The sequence below is a fragment of the Anomalospiza imberbis genome, chromosome 1 (genome assembly GCF_031753505.1).
Source record: "Anomalospiza imberbis isolate Cuckoo-Finch-1a 21T00152 chromosome 1, ASM3175350v1, whole genome shotgun sequence".
Lineage (NCBI taxonomy): Eukaryota > Metazoa > Chordata > Aves > Passeriformes > Viduidae > Anomalospiza > Anomalospiza imberbis.
This window is the reverse complement of record NC_089681.1, coordinates 11,851,315-11,865,410: the sequence shown is the minus strand read 5'-3', so window position 1 is coordinate 11,865,410 and position 14,096 is coordinate 11,851,315. Positions and strand designations below refer to the sequence as shown.

The 14,096-nt window shown below is 39.6% G+C and overlaps 1 protein-coding gene across 2 annotated transcripts in view; it reads right to left on the bottom strand.

Moving 5' to 3' along the window:
- Positions 1-14,096, bottom strand: part of TMEM65 (transmembrane protein 65) — a 30,041-nt gene that overhangs the window by 8,760 nt on the left and 7,185 nt on the right. The gene's annotated exons all lie outside the window — the stretch shown is intronic.

Below are 14,096 nucleotides of genomic sequence, written 5' to 3'. Positions count from 1 at the left end.
TATTACAAGCTTACACTAGTATAAGTGATTATGTAAAGTAACAGCATACTTCAGAAGCAGTCCAACAGCCATCTTAATTTGAAAATTACAAAACCACACTAAAATTAGAAAAATCAAATCTTCTACAGACAATTGTATGTTATTTTTTTAGAGGTCCTCTAAACATGCAGCAGAGAACCTTCATTCCCCCACAGAGTCTGCAAAACAAATTCTACCATTTATATACTCACAAAAGGTATTTTTCACAGCAATATAAGAATAAAAGAAAAATAGAGACCACTGATTTTGGCAACAGCAGAATAAGTTTGGTCATTTGGAGCATGTTTCAGGTATCCTGGACTCAAATCAGTGAGAGTTTGCGAGGACCAGGACATCACTCCAGAAGCTGACAGAGTCACTTTCTCTACAGGAAACCAATGCAGTTGTGATCAGAGATGCTGGGCAGAACGCAGCAGCAAGTTACTTGTTTAACAGCAGTGAGGGAAAAAAACCTAGCTACTTTTTAAGGTTTCTCCTGTGCATTTTTTAATGTAGATATTGAGCATAAGACCTCCTTTTTAAAACAGAAAAAAAATCATCCCCCAATTTTCCGATATTATGAGCCCTGAGATTATGACAAGTTGCTTCCATACTTCTGCTGAGGTAACTTCTACAGACAAAGGTTAAAAATGGCAAAACATGGAACCTACAACACTCAAGTATTCAAATTTTATTTGGGCAGACAAGTACATGGAAAGATAATGCTGCAAACACAGAGTGTGATTAATTTGAGCCTATGTCTGAGTACTACAGACTAGAGTGAGAATTCTTGCATCCAAGTCACTCATATATTCAAAGCTATTTTACGGAAGAAATGAAAATATTCACTTAAAGTACCTTTGAGGAAAAAACATTACATCATAATACCAATATTCAGCCAGCCAGGACACTGACTCCCAAAATAATTTCACTAATTGAAGGACTTTAACACTTTCAAGCTCTAGCAGTTACTGAAGAGGTGCTTCCTCCCTCCGCCAATATAAACACTACCTAAGCTCCACAAACACCAAATGTACTCACCATGCAAATGGGACAAGTATAGCCCAAATACTACAGAAATAAAGATTACTTTGCTCTCCCCTAGAAAATGCCAAGGAATCCACAGATTCAAAGCTCAGGCTGGAAGAGGAACATGGTAAACAGAAGGGGCCCCTGTGAGAGTCAATCTTCTGAAGCTTCGAGTATTGACAGCAAGAAAATGTCAGACCAAAATTTTCAGCATGTGTTCAGGGTGAATGGGAATGGGGACGGGACCCATTTTCATAGGGTCTCCTTCTGTTCTCACAGGTTAAGCAGATCTTTTACAGAAGCACGGGACAAAGAAAGAACTATCTGTACACACCAGTATTGCCCTTTGGGCAGCTCTTCTCAGAGACAGTAAATTTCCACAACACTGGGGAAAACCGGAGCCACCATGAAACAAGGAGATTAGCTGAGGCCACTGTTTCCAAAAGCTCCAGATGCCCTGAGGGTGGCCAGGCAACCTAAGTGAACAGTGTCACATTCCTGATGAAGCTTCCCTAAACTCATTTGCTCCATCCTGCTGAATGCCAGGGAGAGAATAAAAACCCCAAACTGAACACAAGCACAGGAGGTCACAGAGTGCTGCCCTCCATGGCTTTCTGCTCTGATGGGAAGCCCTCACACCAACCACTGTGGTTGCTGGGCTTCCTGTGGCACTGCCACTGAAACCACCCCTGCTGCAGTGCCCATCTAGTTTCTAGATCTAGGTCTCCATATAAAAGATTTTGTGATAAGAAACTGTAACATAAACAAATTTCCAGGAAACACTCTACCTCTGAGGAAGATATCTTTTCATAGTTTTCCCTGATTATGACACCCAATCTATCCAAAATAGATTATTTCAATCTATTTTGGATATCAATACGGAATACAAAAGACTATTCAGCTTGTCACAAAACATGACAAAGCTCTAGAACATCAGCTCTCTGGATTTAACTATAACTGAGTTTGATAGCACCTGTCAGTCTACACAATTACATTCTACTCAGTCTAGCTAGACAGCTATTATAAAAAGCTAAAAAACCCCAGTGAATATTTGATTTCAGAATCAAATATTGATTCTAGGCAATCTAGGCATAACGGAAGTTCCAAGTTACAATAACTAAAAAGAACATCAGCTCCTCCTTCTGAACATACATCAAGGACTACCTTGGGATGTTTCTAAAAGAAGGGAGGCTGGGGGACACTACTTCGAGGTTAGAGGAAAGACAAGTTAGTGCAAGATAGAGGGAAATACCAGGGGATCAAATATAAACAAAAAATTACTTAATCATTGACATAATCTGTTTCAGTAGCATGGGATTCCTGCTAAATAGGCATTTTATCAAGGAGTCCTTCAACACTATCAGGACAGAAGCTGCAAGAGAGGTCACTGGGGACAGCACAGTGGCACCATGCTCTGGAGATCAGACTGCTTCTGATCAGCCATAGGGAGCTCATGCCAAGTAATGGCATCTTCCTACTGCACATGCAATGACAGGGTCTGCTTTGCTTTGGAATGACCCCGAGATCGTAAAAGTCCTTGTTCCCTAACCCATGCAGCCGAAGAAGTATGGAATGCATGAGTTTTCAAGGTTGTTTATTTTTCCTTATCTATAACATTCTCTCTCTGACCTGCTGAGGTCCGTCTAGTAAAGAAGCCATGGCAGTCTTCCTCGAGCCTCGGGCAGCTCCCACATTTGATACTCAAAACTACATGTAGTATGTTTACAATAATGTGCCAATAACTATCACCTATGTCAGACAGTGTTTCTCTACCTTAAACCAATAGAAAAGTGTCACCATCACACCAAGACATGGAGGAGAAGGAGAAGGAGGCTATGACACACCAAAATTCCTCCATCTTGTACCCCGAATCACATTCTAAAAACCCCAAAATTCTACTTTTCCACCCTGTGTCAATTCCCCCATTACACTACTCTAAACCACCCTTTTGGCTTGTAATTCTTCATATAGAGTTGGCAACCTCTCCCATGGGCTAAAATTGAAGCCACAGGTGTTTTTGACTTCTTGCCAAGGTCCCCGAGCCCCCTGCCAGGGTCTCGAGACATCCAGGGCAGCCAGAGGGATGTCCTGGACTCCGACAATGCAAGAACTTTATTTTATAAAAGAGAGTCTTGTAAACTCATATGGAAGCATGTCTGGCTTACAGCTTCCCTCATCATCAAGAGAAAAATTAATCTGTGAAAAAAATCTGTGATTACACATGAGACAGGGATAGGAGAAGTCAGCCAGATGAAGTTCAGTAACTGGCCCTGGTGAGCCCTGCACATGGTCTGGACAGGGCAGCTCCCTCTCTGCCTGAGCCAGGACAGAGCCTGAGAGAGCATCTCATTCCCCCCAGCACGGAGCAGGGCCAAGTCAGATGAGGGGGCTCAGGGGCTTGTCACATGGTACCTGCAGGACCAGGCTCACGGGAAAAGCTGTCCCCTCTGGAGCACCAAAACAAAGCTTTATAGCACAAAGGCAACTTCTCTGACAACTGATGCTCTGCCTCTGCCAGGTACAGAGCACTGCTCACTGCAGGAAAGGGCTGCTCCAGCTCAGCTCTACTTGCAGAAGCCAAAGACTGGTCTAAAGCTGGGACATGGGAAAGGAAAAAAAATTAAAGCAGAAAAAAACTCCAACCACTGTGGCACGAAAGCCAAAAACCTTTTTACAGAATCACTTCCAATATCACCTTTTTAAAGCATAACATACTTTAAAACTCTGCAAGATATGAAAGCACTGAGAGCCAAAAAAATTTCTTTAAACAAATTTTTTAAAACTCTAGATAGTAAAATGTATTTCAGCATAGGGTATTTATTCATAGGAAGTTCTGACTATTTGAATTTTCAAGACTCAGCAAAAAATGAGAATAAAAATATTCAGAGAGTACAGCAAAGGAAACCTGTCATTTGTTTATTTTCCCAGAGGGAAAACAAAAATCTAAATTGCAAAACTCTCTTTAAAGAGCTCAATTCAGTCAGAATCAAACTATTCAGAGTTTAAATGTCTGGAGAAAAAAGAAAACAACTCTAAAATACTCCAGAATTGCACTTCACGATGGCCATTCACCAGCTCATCCTGCATCACAGCACTCAATAAGACACAGTCTTGTTGCAGAAGGAATAAAATGAAATGGTGGAGTGAGGAATTGCTATTTTCTAATTGACATTCATTACCATAAATGAGGTTATAAACCAAGGTTCAAGTGCAATACATGTCATGAACCCCGAATTAGCAAAGTCTGGGAAGCAGAAAAACATTTACTGCTTCTTAAATCTGTTCTTGATTTTTTTTTTTTAATTTATACTACCATCTTTTTCTCTATCTATTTAAAACAAACAGTTAGAAACAGGGGGCGGGGGGAGCATGGGGGTGACAGAGTAAAATATAAAACCCTCAACATAAATAATACCATCATCCACAACTTGGTCCAAACCCAGCAAGTAAAAGCCACTCTGCCAATTGTAGCCAAGTACTTGCAATTTAGTTTTAGAATTATTATTCATAGCTGACAAACTAACCACAACTGACTAACAGGTAATAGGAGTGCTTTTACTGAAAAAAAAAAAAACACCCCAACCAAAACCCAGCAAGTTGCCATCACCAGTTTCTGAATTATCAATTTTTTAAGAACTGGCATACAAGAGAACTTGCAAGCCTAAAGGCATGTATTATGTTTGATTTGAATTGCAGCTAACACCACCATAAAATTTTATAGCTGAATCTGTTACTGTCACCCAGGGGCAGGAAACACTAACACTGAATGCAGGTACTACTGCCAGAGCTACCCTAGGAAAATACTTGCTTCTGCTGAGTATTGCCATATCTGAGAGAAAAATATGAGCAGTGTTTTATAGATTTTTAAATAGTGACTGAATTGCTTAAATTAATTATTAAACAATGAGTATCAAGAAGAGGAATACAATAAATATTAATAATCTAGATCTATTATAACATCATTTTAGGCTCCAAAGGCATGCAATCTAGAAGTTACACAGGGTTTTGTCTTGAATCCATCAATCTATTTCCTCCAAAAAGCCTGTCCAGATCATTTCAGCTAATCGTTCAGATACACATCACTGAAACTGCAAAAACATTGCTTACACAGAACAAGAAATCAGAACAATTGTTGTGTACTCCTTTGCGTGTGAGTTCATGAGAGGATCTATACAACCAAAATTCTGGATTGGAGTCTTAAAATGACCTGTGTTATTACTTTGTTCAGAGATGGATCCTCAAAAGCAATTTCTGACTCTGATGTATGAGCTCATTAATGGAAGAAGCTCATAAGGCACCTCCTCATCATCCTTTTTTCTTCCTCTGCTCTTCCTCAATGTTTTCACCAAAACTGCAATCTAGCAAAATTGAAAAATCTTGTCCCATTGATCTTCAGTTGGGTTCCCTTAGTATTCCAGATGGGGAAACAACAATTCATGAGTTGACATGAAAAGAAAAATCCTGCATCATTTGTTATAACTTACAAGTGGTTTCCTGTTACTACAGCAATTAAGGCATGAAAGGAGGCTGACTTGTGCAGTGCTAAATATAAACCTGGCTGTCAGCCCCTTCAGTCACATGCCCAGCAGAGGGAAAGCTGGGCAAAGCTCTGGTACAAATAGACAGAGGAGGTGACAGAAAATTTCTCTATTACACTGGAGAAGGTAACTGTGCAGAATATTTGTATGGACATAAATACAAATAGGACAGGTTTTTTTAATATTCCCTGTAACATTGTAGAGAATTACACAGAGATCACGTTGCATCACCCTCCCTGAAAAACCTTGAAGTAGCAGGAGAGTATCACCTTTGAAACTTTTGTTACATCTACTGAACAAAGGGCTTGAACAAGCTTTGCAGGAATGCGGTGTGCTCCCTGGCCAATCAATTCCATTCAGAACAAACCCCAGTAGTGACTTCAGGCTTAGTTCACTCCTGTGATCCTCTATAGTGAGCATACAATACACTTATCCTATTATCCTTTCCAAAAATGTGGCTCAGCATTCATATCCTTTTAAAGATGCTTGACAAAACAGAGAGACCTAAGGTGGAAACCCCAACTGGAAATGTAGGAGAAAGCATGAAATGCAAACAGGTACCCAGAGGCTCAAATCACTGTCCTCATCATTAAGAGGGTTTTATGCTTGACCTAATCCCCATCTCCATCAGTGCTTTATAAATGTGAAGGTCAGCATTTCCAATGAAGTAGGTTCATGCCAAAATAGTATTTGCAGTGGTTTGCTTAAAAAAGGTCTCAAACCACAGCTGGAAAAAAAAAGTTAGACTTAAGATGCTTGCCTCGAAATTCAAGGGGGTTAATCAGCTAAAGTGATGACAACACAGAAAGGACTTACAGCTTGTAACAGAGATGCAGCATAAGGATAGAAATAGAGAGTTTGAGCTGTCTCCTTCAGAGAGAAATAGAAAATATCAGAAAAACAGCTGAAGTGTTTGCATAAAAGTGCCAGGAATGTAGTCAAACTGATAGGAGAGCAAACAGGAACAATAATGAGATCGATGTTCCAGAAGTAAATGGTTATATTATTATTTAATGAAAAAAAAAAAAAAAAAAAAAAAAAGAAGGAGGTGCTTGAGAGCTGCCAAGAAACAAACTTCCTATAGCAATTCTCTGACTGGAAAGAACGATCTTCAGAGTTAAAATTCTCTGCCTCAAAAAACCAAATACTTATTCTGCCAAGAGGAGGCTGGCTCTGCCTTGCCTCCTCACCCTCTCCATTTCAATGCTTGAGGACTGCAAGGAGTTCTTGGGAGCCAGAGGACGGACATCTCCCAGTGGCATAGCATTTTGGATCAATGAATCTTTGCCTGGGATTATTAACAACCTCTCCACTAGATTTGGAAAAAGACCAGATGAGTCGTCCTGACTAACAGAGTGGAATTAGTGTCATCCAAATATATTCATTTAACTGTTTTAGAAGGTGAAGTTTTGGCATTTCTCCATCAGTAAGGTTTTTTCTTGGGCCCCTCTCATTCAAGGGAAGGATTTAGCCATCATTTCATAGGTCTGCAGTTGATCAGAGCACCAGCACAGCAACAGTGCTGAACTGGAAACCAGACCATGGTATCTGTGCATGATTATCAGAGTGCAATACAGTCCTGTAAAAGGACAAGCAAAGCAATTCTGTGGGACACCACATAAGATTTCTTAACAAAAATTATCAGCACTCTGTGCACAATCAGAGATCTGATCTACTAGAGAACTTTCATCACCTTTAAATAGAGTTGTGTTAGGCAGCATTCATGTCTAAACATGAGAGCTCATGAAATATCTAGGGAGTTATATGTATAATATCTTTTATTCATTTATGTTCCCCCCAGGCCCTGCTTTAACAAGAAATCTGAAAAGCTGGCAAGAGACAAGCTTGTTTATTCCTGCCCCTCCTCTCCCTTATGCCTTTTCCCATCCTGCACAAAACTATATTCCTTTCCCCGGGAAAGAAAGCCAGTGGGAAAGCGGTTTTAAGAACAGGGAGCAGCTTTGGCTTTCAAGGCCAGGGCTGATACCTGCAGCCAGGAGAATACCTTAGAGGAGACAGCTCAGTGACAACAGCTTGTGCAGAAAGCAGGGGAACCAGAACACTCCCTCTTCTGCTGCCCTGGCACAAAACAGAGAGTGTAATAACACAAGGGGCTTGTGCCTCCACCACAGCTGTGCTTCCCACAGCCCCTGGCAGCAGCAGTACCTGCACTCAGACAGCAACAGCCCTTCCCACAGCCACCACCACCTCAGGCAGCTGCAGCAGCACAGCTGCACCAGGCGGGGCGGGTGGGGGGGGACGCTGGCTCATGGAATATGTTTGGTGGGATTATTCTTGTCCTTTGAGAAAACTCGACTACAATCTTTACAGAGAGCTGACGACAAGCTGCTATTAAATCATATACCACTCAGTACCAGCCCTCTTGTAAGCAGAAAGTTCCATTCCCTGCCTGAGCACAACCTTGGAAGGAAGTACAACTGCAGAAATAAGCTTCTGTCTGAATAACTTTAAATGCATGTGGAGTTTATTGCTTTTTATCTGTCTCAGACTTAATAAAGCAACCCAAAATAAGAGAGAGAGGACAGAAACTGAATGATTGTCAAACATTTTGTTACAGATTCATACTAAGTGTAATGACATTCCTCCTAATTTTTCATTGCATAGGGGCATTAAAGACAAAACTATGAGCTGCCTTGAAGTCCTTAAGAATCTAATCATTCCTGTCAGCAAGAGGAACACCATAGGAAACCACTGGCAATTTAAGTTCCAGCCATAAATTACACTCAAGTAATTTGTGCCTCACTATATAAATGCCTAATGAATACAGAATGCAGTAGGAATGAAGTTATTCTTAACTCTTCACCTGCTGCTAGAGGTAGTGCAGTAGATTCATCACTTTGATACCCCCTTCCCTTCCCCATATAACTTAGCAAAGTCTCATTTGAGAAACCAGTCTGACTCCCCCATCTGACTCTTGCATAGTCAAATTCAAGCTGCAATGACCACTATCTCTGGCAAATAGCTGAAGGAATGATTATAATATAAAAACAGATAAAATTACTTCACATGAAACTTCACCTTAAAATATTTTCTTTTAGCTATTATTTTATAAGATTATGAAATATCTACTTTTTTTTATGCAGCTGCATTATGTAATAATTTATTCTGCATGTGAATTTTAAGTTCAAATAAAAAACTCACTTTGTTCACAAAAATTATCTGAAATATTTTGAAAGTTTTGTAAATAAAGTCATACAGAAGCAAGAAGCAGAAGACAAAGGCCACTGTATTCTACTCTTCCTAAAAGTGAACAGCTCTGATTAAACTCACTTTTTATTCTTTCAATCAATTGCCTTTATTCTGCAAAACAAAAAAAGGAACAGCCTTCTCCTGGTCAGTGTTACTCCAGCCTATGGCAAGCATGAGGCCTCTCTCAGGAGGATTAAATGCAAGTGCTTCCCTGCAGCTTCCAGCTGCAGAGCCAACATAAGCTTCAGGTCCCGTCATACCCCTGCAAGTGCCAGCTGTGCACACACTCCCTCGAAAGCTGCTTTCAGGACCTCTGCTCTATGAAGAGCTGCACATCTGGTCTATCTATTTAATCCCAATGCTTCTTCACCTTCCCAGAACATACCCAATGACCCAATGCCAGTTTATGAAACACAGACTTTTGTTACTTAGGACAGTTTTTGTTTTTCAACAAAAAACAAAACATATTTCCCCTTTTCCACTGACAGTTTTTTTTAACCCGTTCTTTTGTCACAGCTTCACTGTAAGCAGGCAGCAGAATCCTGTGAGTGCTGAAATTACACCCTTCACCTCCAGTTCTGCTAATCAGCTTGAGAATTAGTGAAGTACAAACACAAATCCTCGACTCAGAGTTTTCTGCATACAGAAGCCTGTTCTGTTTTCCACAGGAAAGGAAATATGGAATCTAATGTATTTAACACTTCTCCCCATAGCAATGGAAAGTATGCTGTGGCACTGCAGTGACATACTGCAATGCCACTATTTACTGGACATCTTAATGAAGTATGCACCCCTGTAGCTTTTCACGCTGTGCAATGGAGACTGATCACAGTGTGCCTCCAGCATCCTTCCCTCCCTCATTCTTTTCTCCCTCCGCTTCTCCAAAATTTGTGCAATGTTTACACAGCCCCTTTTCCAGCAGCAAAGAAGGGGATGGATTCAGAAGGCTGAGGTTGCTTTTTACAATGCTGAAGCAAAGTACTGTGTGATGTGGGGGCAGCCACTCAGACCACCATGAATAATCCTGAATAGACAGCCAGAGGAAGGGAGAGGAGAGACAGCTCCCTTCCTAGGCACAAGACATGTTAAAAAAAATATAATTGCAAGTAGTTGCCAAAACTGCAAAGGTAAGGTGGGAGATGAAACCAGTATTGCTCACTAGTGCAAGTCACTGTACAGACTCCTGCCTGAGGCACAAAAACCCTCCTGGCCCTTCTCATGAGAAAATGGAAAGGCAGAACCTTAGGCCAAATACAAAACTGCACCCTGAACTGATCTGAAGTCACATTGTTACTGCAAGGGGTGATTTGATTTCCTCCTGTTTCTAAATTCCCTCCTGATCATGTATTTGGGACTTCTTTATTCTGGCACTTGTTCTCAGTCAGGAACACAGCCAGGCCCAGAGAAGACCTCCAGTGGGACCATGGGAAGCAGAATTGAGACTTTCATACCCAGAGGTTTTTTGGGACAGGGAAAGAACACTCTTTACAACAACACAGGTGAAGCCAGCAGTAAATCCACACCCATATGGCCAAGTCACATCTAGTACACATCACCTCATCCAAAGCTCATCCAGGCCTGCTCTTACCTACTGTGGGAAACCCAGGAGAATGCTTTTTCTCTATGGCTGGGAAAAGTAATTAAAGTGAACTTTTTTTTAAACTGAGCTTTTAACACAGGATCAGACATAAATCACAGTAAAACTCAGTCACGGTAATGTGCAACTGCAAAAACTGATGTAAGCGTGGAAAAGAGGTAAACACAATAGGTTCCTGAGACGTAATCCAACAGTCAAAACTTTACAAATACAAAGATTTTTTTTTGTTGTTTTTTTTTTTTTTTTTGGGTGTTTTTTTGTTTGTTTGTTTGGTTTTTTTTGTAAACCAGATCAATAAACAAGTAAAAAACTTATAAAAGGTCACATATAATTCCCAGTAAGAACAGTCTTTTTCAGCATGGGCCATTTGTGATTTATCAGAACTCAACTGCACATTCGTATATTTCTTCTGTTCAGGGAAAGGGACACTGAATCAGAAGAAGTCTGTTGAATATTTGCAAGAGGAAAAGGTCACCAGGCTGATTATTTGTAACACTACTGTCACTTTTGCAGCTAATTATTTATTGATTTACTTTACTCCATAAAATAATGTAAATAGATAATGAAATTGTGGAAGGAGTGGTGGATTTCAAGCCGTTCTTCCATCTCTTCTTTATGGCAAAAACCTTTGTAAGACAATATGGCTAGAAATCTAGCTGGAAATTGTTAAATCTCACTAGTGAGCAAAACAGTTAATTTTACATTTGTAACATCAAAACTTTACTTGCACTTTGTGAAAATCAGCCTGTTACCAGAACTGAAGCAAAGAAACAACTGAATCAAGAGGTTATCTGTAATCTGAAAATACAAGCTGATAGTATTTGAAAGGGCAGCTGGCTAAAGAAATTGGTTTGTTCCATGCACATTTTTCTCCAGTCTTCCACAAAATTAAATAAAGCAAAAAACCACAGTTTCTACCAATTCAGATTGTTATGAAAGATGGAATAATATCCTCATGGAGACTGATGATTCATACCCTTAGTGTTAAGATAAGTTACAGCAAACTGGCCAGCACTAAGGGATAGATCACTGCACAAAGTCAAACGCTATCAAGTGCAAATAATTTAAAAAGTTACTGTAACAGTACAATAACCAGAAACTGATAATGCCTAAAAGAAAAATGTAACAGGTCAAAGTGCAGCAATTGTAGGCTCCCAGTAAGCATTTGGACCTGAGCTTTGTGGCAGTACAAGTTTATACACGACAACACAACCCAAAGCAGAGACATCTGTCCATGGCACAGACAAGAATCACATACCAGGGACCTTCTCCTAACCCTCCCCCAAGGCTTCCCAGAATGTTTTGGGAAGCCCAGACAACAGGTCCCACACTATCTCCAAGAAGTGAGCTTCAGGAACCTAAGGCCAGGCCACACTGGACACTGTATTTGGCTCCTCTCAGATGAAGTTGGTCTCACTGTAGAAATCTTTTCGTCTCAAACTTTTCCATTTTTACTGAAATTAGAAAGATTTTTCAAAGCTGTGTCCTTCCCCCAGGTCATGCAGGAGCCTTTCACCAGGATCACTGCCAAACAGTAAGGCATGTTTTAATTCTGGAAATGCCTAAAAGCCATGAAGTATTTTAACAGCATTAAGGAAATGTTTTATCCCTACACACAAGCAGTAGGAGATAATAAAACAAACCACCTTCTTCTTATGGCTGCTTTAAGCCAATAGGAGAGTTAATACAGAATATGATCCATATCAAAATATAGGGTCTTGAATATGTTTCTATTTCCATTTTCTATTATCTAGAGAAAATAATGTGATTTTTAAAAAATTACCTGCTAATATTTGCCAAAAGTATCTCAGTCTAAATAAAATTGAATAAAAACCCAAAAGATACCCAAAAATGAATTAACATTATGAGCACACATGTACAGAATGAAACTGGCAACTGATGCAGGAGAGAAGAATAGCAAGTATCACTATGTATTATGGCTGCTAGGGAAGGTATTTTATTAACAATTAGCATATAAATATCTAAGAATCCTAAGTAAATGAACACTGGAAAAAAAACAGCTATGGTTTTATATTCCATAGTTTTGGATGAAACATGCACTCTGCTGGGTTGAAAAAAGTATTTTGTGGGCTTTGCCTTAAAATACTCCCCATGTTTCAGAGGAACCATGTGTTCAGGCATGAGTTAGTCATGTCCCAAAAATCCCATGTTCATTCACTGTTAAAGGAAGTTCTCACACACAGCAACAAAACAGAAACAAAAAGGCATGCTTTCAGAATATCTGAACTATCACTGTGCTAATTTAAGGATAAAGTAGAAGGGAGGCACAAGGCAGCTCACATATTCATGTCCAACTTTCCCCAGAATGAGCCATTTTTGTAAAAAAATCTCAACAACAGCACAGGCACCCAAGACAGCTTCTTTAAGTACTCTGCTTGCATGATATATTTATTTTTCCATTTACTTGTTGTTTTTAGAAAGGATTTTTTTCTGGAGACAACAGATGCCTCTGTAGTTTCATATTTGGAATGATTAAATAATGAGACTCACTAAAGCTAAGAGTTTTCAGTTGAATGAGTTGGCTTTAAATAATTTCTTTCTTAGAGAAACTGGCAGACTTCCTTTTCTTTTAATTGAGGTTACACACTAGAACCTCTGTGTTCACAGAATAAACATTATCTATTTCATTCGTGCCTGTTCCAGGGAGATCTAAATGTTTTGAATCTATCACTCTTAAGGGTTTAAGTTGCACTCTAAGTAAAAGCTGCATTTCAAGTGATCTTCGTAAAAAGCCCTGAATCAAAAGCAGCTTTTGTACTGGACAGGAGAGTTATTGGGAGACAGATATTCCTTTTAGCTCTAAAATGTACTATTTTACAAAAGACACAGCTGAAGAACAATGGCTTAAGAATCAGATTTTTTTTCTGATTCATGATATAAAAGATATTTGTGCATGACACCTATTTTGTATTTATCACATGCTGAAACATATGCAAAAGAAAAAACCAATTTTAATTGAAGCAATCATTTATTTTAATTGAAGCAATCTTATTTTACCTTTGGCAGGAAAGGGCAAAGGCAGCTAACTAAATAATTTTTTTTAGTAATAGTAGCACTCCTGCATTATATTTGGACCTCATAATTTAATGCACATCACTCTCCAAGAAAAAAAGCATAAGGTAGCTGATACTGAGCTGCTTCAAAAAAATGAAGCTGCTGCATCATCTGAAATCTCTGGTCAAGTATTAACTTGACCAAGTATTTAACTGCTGCACTACACTCTAGTATAGTGCAGCAGTTTCCAAAAGACCTGTGCTTGCAACACCTTGGTCAAATTAAGCATAAGTGTACTTCCATTTCTTGCAGCAATACATGCCAAATGCATCAAAATAAGCATGCAGGAAGTCTGTCAAACTAGCAGCCTGCTGGCCTTCAGCAATGCACATGTCAGCAAACACACTTTTCCATTGGGGGTTTTTCTACTGTACCAAATTCACTGGTCGTCTCTGGTGACTCTACCTCCTCGGCTGGCTTCTCGAGTGGTACCAGTGGTTTAGGATACCTTAATGCTACAACGAGTTTTCAAAAGCAAAACAGCAATCAGTCATTATTTAAAATCTTCCAATCAATACTGGAGCATCCACCAGCAAGAAAAGATCCTTTATAAATATTAAGACTGGATTTCTGTGGGTTTTACACCAATTCCACTTGATTGTTTGCAGGGTTTTCTCCGCAAAAAAAAT